A 9653-nucleotide genomic window follows, 5' to 3' on the forward strand; every position below is an offset into this window, starting at 1 on the left:
GATAACAAATTAATTAACACACATATATATATAGATATACTTAATTAATAATTACATATATAACAATATTATATATATCAACATCATCACAAAATCATCATCAACAACTTCATACCATCAACACAATATTATAAATTAATTAACATATATATATATATATATCTATTAGCTACTTATAATTAACGTACAACAACTTCATATATATTATCAAATCATCAACCAAATTGAATCAACACACATATATATATACATCAAACGTACTTAAAATCTATCAATTACAATCACACTCAAAATCGATCAATAACTCAAATAAAACTCAAAATCAACATATATATACATGTACGTACCTATATATAGCTCCACTTCTTAATTATGGACAGATTTCAACAACACCCAAACTTTTTCTCCCGTTTTTTCTTCTTCCCGTTTTTTTTCTCAGATGAGCTGCTGTCCAGATCTGCGAATATAAAGAACTTTAGCCGACGAAATTATTATTTTCGTCGGCTATAGTCATCTTTAGCCGACGAAATTAAAATTTCGTCGGCTAAAGAAAGTTTAAAGTCGTCGGCTAAAGTCACAGACTTTAGCCGACGAAAATAAATTCTTTAGCCGACAAAATTTTAATTTCGTCGGCTAAAGTCGACTATAGCCGACGAAAATATAATTTAGCCGACGAACGAAAAATTGATTCGTCGGCCTGGTTTTTTTTTTTCGTCGGCTAAAGTCTTTCTTCTGGTAGTCATCGTCACTGCATCAAACAAAGTAAAGATCAAAACACAGGCAAAAAATGCAAACCTATGCAAACAACTCAAAAAGCAAAATACAGACCCGGGACCCGGGCGTAACCGAAATAACTATATATGTCAAGGCTCCATATCCAGTATGAACTCCTACACTCGAATGCCCATAGCACCCGGCATATCCGACGCTCCATTAGCTCGGTTAATTTATATACTTGGGGCATTACACAAAGTCAGCAGTCAGCAGGGGCAGAACAGTACAAACAGAAAGAAAACACGAGACACAAAGCATGGTACCTATTTTTTGGAATGCCCCGGGTACTCGGAAAGGGTGTCCATGCCACTCCTGCTATTGCCCCCCAACTAGGAAGCACTTCCGTCGCCAACCCTCGTTCGTAGAGGTAGGCAAATCTTCTACTAAGATCTTGAACTTTCCCTGGGACTTCAAAGTCACGCAACCCTGGCTGCCCTTCTTCGCGCAGTACGCCATGTGCCAACAGGCGTTGAACTCCTCACAGTTGGGGAACTCTTGCCCCCAGTAAACAGAAAAGCACCCTTGTTCCTAATATTTGTCACAACATGTTCGGGGTCACTTGCCCCAGGGCGACATGCAGACACGGTAAGGTGCACTGCAGAAAGGCAGGTAGCGGGAACATTAACCCGCATTGTAGCTGGTACTCGCATACCAGGGTAAAATTATTCGGGGGATCCCAGAAATTAACACCCCTCCAGAGAGGCCGCAACAAGACCTCCTTGGGGATACTCCAATTCTCCCGGAGTGCCTTTAACTCTGACAATGTCATACTCTCGCCAGGCGAATCCCAAAAAGATTCGTCATCCTCCCGAGATCTCGCTGTGCTAAACTCTTCTACCTCCTGCAATAGAGGGTCAGACGAGGACACGTGAGACCCAGCATCCGTAGCGGGAATGCCCTCCCCTAAGTCAAGGGCAATCTCCGCCATAAGATAATTCACTTCCTCTTCCCACCGGTGCAAGGTGTCCGAATCAGGATCAGTCCAACTAGAGAGAATCACAATCTCCTCGCTCGACACCCCACTGGATCTGTCATACCCTACATCCTCACATATTAGACTCTCGCTACCTTAACCCTAGCTAACCTGATAATAAACCATTCAATCCCCTACTCTAGACTCTCCTAGCAAAGTCACAACTGAAGCGAAATCCACACAAACTATCCCTATCAATTCGAAATAAAGCAAAAACAGAACCCAGAACAAGAATTGACCACTTCATACCTTGAAAAATTGGATTCGTGTAGTGGCAGTGAAGCTGGTTGCAAACAGCCGAGCGCTCACACCCAATCGATCGAGGATGAAATTGGATGTTCCCCAGTTTCGATCCACAGTTCGTCGAAGATCCTCCCTTCACAAACAGAACAACACTCTCTTAGCCCTAGTCCCTCAGTTTTCGAAATGCAAACTCCCTCCTTTTGTTTTCTTCAACCCTATTTATAGGCGTTCAAATTAACATTGACTGTCCAGATCTCCCCCATCTCAATGGTCAGGGAGTAGCCACGTCGACCACGATCAGACATCGCATTTAAGACGCGCCCCTCTATCCCACACACACGCATTAATTACGCGCATGTTACAAAAAAAAAAAAAAAAAAACCCAAACCAACGAAACCGTTATGACCTTAAAACTTGCCATAAATGACCGCGTGCTCCTCATAAACTGGCCATTTATGACAACACGCGAGATATGACGCAAAGGTTCGTACCGAGTTCTCGGAACGTAACCCTAGCCACCTCGCGACCATCGCGTGGGGACTTGGGTACTCGGCACCATGCCTCCAGCTCCCGGGTAAGACACATTCTCGGCATAACTCGGGAATAACTCCCCACCCAAGAGCTCTCTCGGACTGGGGACTTGGGGACTTGTTAATACATAGCCAAAACACTTGGCCATGCCGAGAATGCCGTGTCATTACCCACTCGCCGGAAGCCATTCCGGCCAAGCCATCACCAGCAGACCTTTTGTGGGTACCCAAAGAGTGGGAGCATAATAGCAATACACATGCCAAACCCACTCGGAAGCAGCTAAACACCCCTGAAAGGGAAGAGACTAAACAGTACCGCTGAACAGTCCCACATCGGGAACTAACGACAAAACCCCTAACACTAGCCTATAAAACAGGCACGAATTCCCAAAAGAGGTAAGTTCTACTACTCCTCCCATACTCCCGTACTATACAAGTAGCAATCAAACGCTGACTTAAACATCGGAGAGTCGAAAACTGGGCCATCCCAATCCCGACTCCTGACGCATTGTTGCTTGTCCAGTTACAGGACCTGGAGCGAAAGATTCGGCCTCTCATCCCGTGTTCACGGAAGAGGTAGAAACAATTGGCTAACCTCAAACCTAAAGTTTTGAGGGGGAGTTATGTTGACATACAAGTAAGCTTTGAAAAGGTGATCAAAATTTTCACCTGAAGGTATGTCATTTCATTGATTTAATTATGTCGATATCAATTATGTATTTCTCAAAGCTTTGAAAAGGTGATCAAAATTTTAGAGTACAGGCCCAGATATCGCTCATGTTTGTCTACTCGCTGAACACCCAAGATGTTAGCGAGGTGTAGTTGCTTCCCCATATCCATATGTCGACTGAATGCCACACTACTCTTCAGTAAGTTGATTCTCTGCCCCGAAGCTATCTCATAAGTGTGCAAAATATTACTATACTGTTGGCATTCTTCTTTTGTTGCAACACCAAACAAGAAACTGTCGTCTGCGAATAACAAATGGTGCAAGGTGGGAGCATCTGGAGTGATATTAATACCTTGTATCCATTGATGTGTTACAAAGTGCTGAATAGCAGAAGGTAAGCCTTCTGCACTTAATATGAATATGTATGGAGACAATGGATCACCTTGTCTGATTCCTCGAGAAGGTTTTACATTACCTCTCACTTCCCCATTTACCAGAAAAGAATAACTCACAGTGGTTACAGTGGTCATAATAAGTTCCACCCATTCCATTGCAAACCCAAGCTTGACAAGAATGTTCCGTACAAAGCTCCATTCCAATCTATCATAGACCTTGCTAATGTCCAACTTCAAAGAGAAGTGCTCATCAACCCTCCGATTAGAATGTAGAAAATGCGCCACTTCAGTAGCTACCAAAGTGTTATCCGATATCAACCTATTAGGCACAAAAGCACTTTGTAGTGGAGATATAACACTGTCAAGGATCTTCTTCAGCCTGTTTGCCAAAACTTTGGAGCAAATTCGATATAACACATTACACAACGCAATGGGGTTCAAATCAGTCATATCTTTAGGATCTTTCACTTTGGGGATCAATGTCACATGAGTGAAGTTACCTCTGGGAGCACACCTGAATATAAGAAAGATCTCACTGCCGTACACACATCTGGGCCAACAACCTTCCAATATTTCTGCAAGAAAAAGGGGGACATCCCATCAGGTCCGGGGGCTTTGGATGGGTGCATTTGAAATAGAGCTTGTCTAACCTCTTCATCAGAATATGGAGCTAACAATTCTTGATTCATATCCATGGTTACCTTCTCTGAAATAGTATGGCAACATATTGCTGCCTTCAGAAGAAAATATAGTCTTGTAGTATGAGGTAACAACATCTTCAATTTCTCTCGCTCCTACCATCCATACCCCATCAGCATTGTGTAGACCTTTAATTGTGTTTCTTTGTCGCCTGTTAGAAGCTCGACGTTGAAAGTATGTCATATTTCTATCTCCTGCCTTCAGCCAAAGAGCTCTAGACTGTTGACTCCAAATTGTTTCCTCTTGAGTAAGCAACTCTTGGAACTTTTTATTAAGGCTCTGCTTCTCCAAATTGAAATCTGGGTCATATGGAGCACTGAGAAGCTCATCTAGTCTAGCCCGTATAGCTTTCATCTCCACTTGTCGAAACATGAAGGTAGGCTTCTGCTATGTTACTAGAGCCATACTTGTGTTCTTTATCTTTGCAGCTGTTTGTCTTATAGGATCTCCTTGGACTATTGTTTGCCATCCTCCTTGTATAATACCTTGACAATCAAGATGTGATGCCCAAGACTGATCAAATCTGAACAAATTTTTCTTTCTTCTATCTGTCACCGGAGCAGCACAGACTTCAACCAACAAAGGACTATGATCAGAGATACTGGGATGGAGATGTCTAGTTGTTGAACAAGGGAACAAACCACGTAGTTCTACCGTCCAGAGACTTCTGTCAAAACGCTCTTTGGTTTGATGATTAGACCAAGTAAACGGACCGCCTCTGTAACCCATATCCAACAAAGAGCAATCCACAACCTCTCGAAACGCCTACATTTGGGCTAATCTACGCTCTCCTCCACCGGTTTTTTCTGCCCTTTCTAAAATTTCATTGAAATCACCCACTATCAACCAAGGAAGCGACATCTCTGCAGCCAACTGACGCATCAGCGCCCATGTTCTTTGCCGATCTTCTACTCGAGGCTACCCATAGATCCCAGTCAATCTCCACTCATCTGGAGATCCCCAAGCACCGATCGTCACATCTACATGCCTTGCAGAATAATGTCTAATACTCAGCGGAACATCATTCATCCATATTAGAGCAACCCCAGGAGACCCATCTCCCTGCTCCTTTCCCAAGCAATTATCAAACCCCACACGAGTTTTCAAAGTCTTCAATTAGTAGTTTCAGAAGTCAATGGTCTCTAATTCATTTGCAGAGCTATACTAATCAAAGCATGCATCCCATATCCTTGTGGGGCTTGTATCTCAGTTTGGTGGTATTTTTCTATCACCAAAATTCATGATAAAGCCTGATGGAGGCTTAAGTGCTTAACCATGCTAACTAAGTGCTATATATATGACCATTTCACTTCTCTCTCTAAGTGAGAGCATCTCTCTCTAGAATAGAGAGTTTTCCCCCACTCCCAACAATGGCATCACCGGATCTTAGATCCATATCCAGCAGAGAATTCTGCTTTCCCGACCAAACAAATCCGATCTCCACCTTAGTTGACTATTCGATTTCTCCTGCTTTGACCCACCTTTATCATCTTCTCATCAATAATCTATCATCTATCCCTATTTCAGATCTACACCCCCAATCCCAAAATCCTTTTTGCCTTATCTCATCAAATAAAATAAGTTTCATCCCCCATCTAGCTCATATCCACTTCACTATTTCACCCCATAGTTAAAATTATCATATACTGATACCTCGATCCTAATCCAAACCCAAAAGATAGAGTCTTCGATCTTAACCTGTGTCCTCCCGAAAGATTCCTCATGGCTGCAAAAATTACAGATTTAGCTGGTTCGACTGAAATCTTACCCCTCCAAGGCCTCACCCTTCCACCCATATTTCCATCATCAAGAACGATTTTGAGTACCATTATAGTGACTGATCCTCACTTTGAATTGGATCGTGGCACCGATGGCTGGCCAGATGCAGCCACGGGTCCACGATGAGGCGCTTATCTTGGAATTGTCAAGGTCTAGGGGCTGACCTCACTAGGAAAAATCTGCGACGCTTGATTAAGCGCCATAGCCCCTCTATGCTGTTTTTGATGGAGACACGACAACAAGAACCGGTTATCAAGATATGGAAAACTCAGCTTCATTCTGATCACCACTTCATTGTTAACCCCATTGGGTAGAGCAGTGGTGGACTGGCCCTTTTTTGGAACAATTTTGTTCCAGTCTCCAGCATCTTCGGTATGGTTAATTTTATTAATGTTTCTGTTTGTTTTACTTCAGATGCTTTCAAATGTAACATCTCTTAGATGTACGGGAACCCACATGTGAATCAGAAGAATGTATTTTGGGGTTCTTTACACTCCTCTTTCATTTCTCTTTCGTCTCCCTGGCTTTGTTTGGGAGACTTCAATGAAATTCTATGGCTTCATGAGAAGTGGGGCGGTCTCCCTCAACCGAGATGGAGACTTCAGTTGTTTCGTGATTTCATTGATCGTTATTGCCGTCTTCTGGACCTCCACTTCCAGGGCCCGAACTTCACATGGTTTTGTAAACAAAATGGAAAAATCGTCATCAAAGAACGGTTGGATCGAGCCTTGGCAAACCAGTGTTGGATTGCTCACCAACCTTGCACACAGGTGTTCCATTTACCCTTATTGGGATCGGATCATCGTCCAATCTTACTCGATACAAATCCAAAGGAGACAAGAGGGCCACCCATATTCAGATTTGAACACTTATGGACCTCTCATCCTGCCAGCTTTGATGTTGTCAAATCCAACTGGAATTGCGACAGTATGAGTGATCCTTGTTTAACTTGGGTGCAAAATCTCCAGTCATGCAACTTGGCTCTCACCACCTGGGCAAGAGCTACATTCCCAAACTTTGGTAAGCAGATCAGCGAAAGTCAAGAAGAAATTGAGAAAGCAATAGCAACTAACAGTGATGCAGCACAGAACCATATCCACCAATAGTAACCGGATTGATTCTCTTTGGGCACTTGAAGAAGTTTACTGGAAACAGAGATCTCGTATTTCTTGGCTGGCTCATAGGGATCTCAATACACATTTCTTCCATCAAATAGATATATAGTAAATGTTCTCACGCTGGAGCATCAAAGAAAGCAAGAAACATGGCTCAAGTTTTATAACTTGATTCCCAGCCCCACTCTCCAGGTTGAGACTCATGGTCTTGATTATTATAAAACCAGTAGTTGTGGTTTTCAGTCATCTAAATGGCAGTCATAGTGGCATCGAAGGTTCAGTTATGCACTTTGCATATACATGAACTCGAACCCTTTCACTTTAATTTCCAACAGTGGATCAACATAGCCAACATGGTAGCTCTGAGTAGTGTCTATGAATTTATATCTCTCCATGAAAAAATTATTATATTTTGGAGAAAAGATGGTTGAAGAGAAGATCCTGCCAGGAAAGTATATATATGTCAGTGCCAAGATCAAGGCTTATGCAGGCTACTACGTACGCGCTCCCTTCCAGTGAAAAGAGGCATTTAATCTGTTTATAATTAAAAAGCCTAGCAGCTCATACATGGATACATAAAAGTTGCGCGATTATGGTCATGCTTGAGTCCAAAGTGTTTGGAACACAGGTTTCGTCGGCTATAGTCCCGCAGTTTAGCCGACGAAAAACATGTCGTCGGTTTTTTTCCCAGACTTTAGCCGACGAAACAATTAAGATATTCGTCGGTTAAAGTCTGTAATAAAAAAAAATTTTCCAGACTATAGCCGACGATATATAGTATGTTTCGTCGGCTAAACCTTATAAAAAATTTTAAAAAATAACTATAGCCGACGAAATATGCCATAATTCGTCAGCTAAACCTTATAAAAAAATTTCAAAAATAACTATAGCCGACGAAATATGCATAATTCGTCGGCTAAACCTTATAAAAAAATTTAAAAATACTATAGCCGACGAATAAACCTTTAAATATCGTCGGCTAAACCTTTAAATATCGTCGGCTAAAGTTGCTGGTTTTTGAAAAAAAAAACTGCAGAAACTTTCGGCCACCTCCAATCACCACCAAAATTTGACAGAATCTTCTTCTCAACATTTCGAACAACTTTCTAGAAGAAGTCAAAGCCCAATTCTAAGCCTAAATAGGTCAATTGAATCAAAATATAAAAATCCCCAATTTTAAACCCTAAAAACTTCAAATCTTCGATTCTCCTCACACACACCGAATCGAGCTACCAAATTCTAGGGGAATGTAGTAATAATCAAACTCAACTTATCCATATATAGAACTCACCAAATGGTGACCTGAGGAAGGAGAAATTCGATCGACACCGAATCCGAACCGGCGGAGTTTTGGAGCTCGATTTATCTCTCACGGCGGCGCCACTCGATGCACCACCTATCCAGCAATGAAGTAGAGACGACGGCGAATCTTTTGGGACAAGTGTGGCGGTCTCCGGTGGCTTGACGGAGGAGCTAGGCCGAGAAGAAAATCTGGCAGGCGAAATAGACTTCTTACCATCCACCTTCGGTAATATAAAGAACTTTAGCCGACGAAATTCTTTATTTTCGTCGGCTAAACTCTTTTGAAAATTTTGAAAATTTTGGTTAACCGCCAAAAAATTTTGGTTGAAAATTTTGAAAATTTTAGACTTTAGCCGACGACTTCTCATATATTTTCGTCGGCTAAAGTCCTTTGAAAATTTTCCTCCAAATTTGGATTACCGCCCAAAAATTTTTGACTTTAGCCGACGACTTTTTTAATATCTCGTCAGCTAAAGTCTATAAATTCACGAAAACGCTCATATCTCCCTCTATATTACGTAGTTTGATCAAACCTTCCACACGAAAAACTTTCACGTAGATGAGACGCAACCGCCTATATAAAAATTTTGAGACATTTGCCTTCCGACGATAGGGCTCCCCATAGGGAATAATAACGGTAAATAGGGTTGTTACTATCGGCACCAAGACTTTACCATATTTATGTGATTTTTGAACCATAGCCGTATTTCACCATTCTGAACACATCTTATTTCACGAGATTTTTGATAATTTTGCTTCCTATATAGAGTTGGTTCACAAAGTTGTATAACCTACTAAACAAGTTATACAACATTAGTAGACACGTTGTGATTCCGATGACTAAAATTCACAAACCAAAATTCGACCGTCAGATATGATCATTATGACGAAAGATGTCTATGGTAAAAAATTCAACTGGATCCGACAACGTTAAGGACTCGATCGAAACGGGTAACCCTAATCCATCGTCACTTATCACACGAAAACGCTCATATCTCACTCTATATTACGTGGTTTGATCAAACCTTCCATACAAAAAACTCTCACGTAGATGAGATGCAACTGGCCATATAAAAATTTTGAGACATTTACCTTCCGACGATAGGGCTCCCCATAGGGAATAATAACGGTAAATAGTAGACACGTGATTCCGATGACTAAATTTACAAACCA

Source organism: Fragaria vesca, linkage group LG5 (assembly GCF_000184155.1).
Source record: "Fragaria vesca subsp. vesca linkage group LG5, FraVesHawaii_1.0, whole genome shotgun sequence".
NCBI lineage: Eukaryota > Viridiplantae > Streptophyta > Magnoliopsida > Rosales > Rosaceae > Fragaria > Fragaria vesca.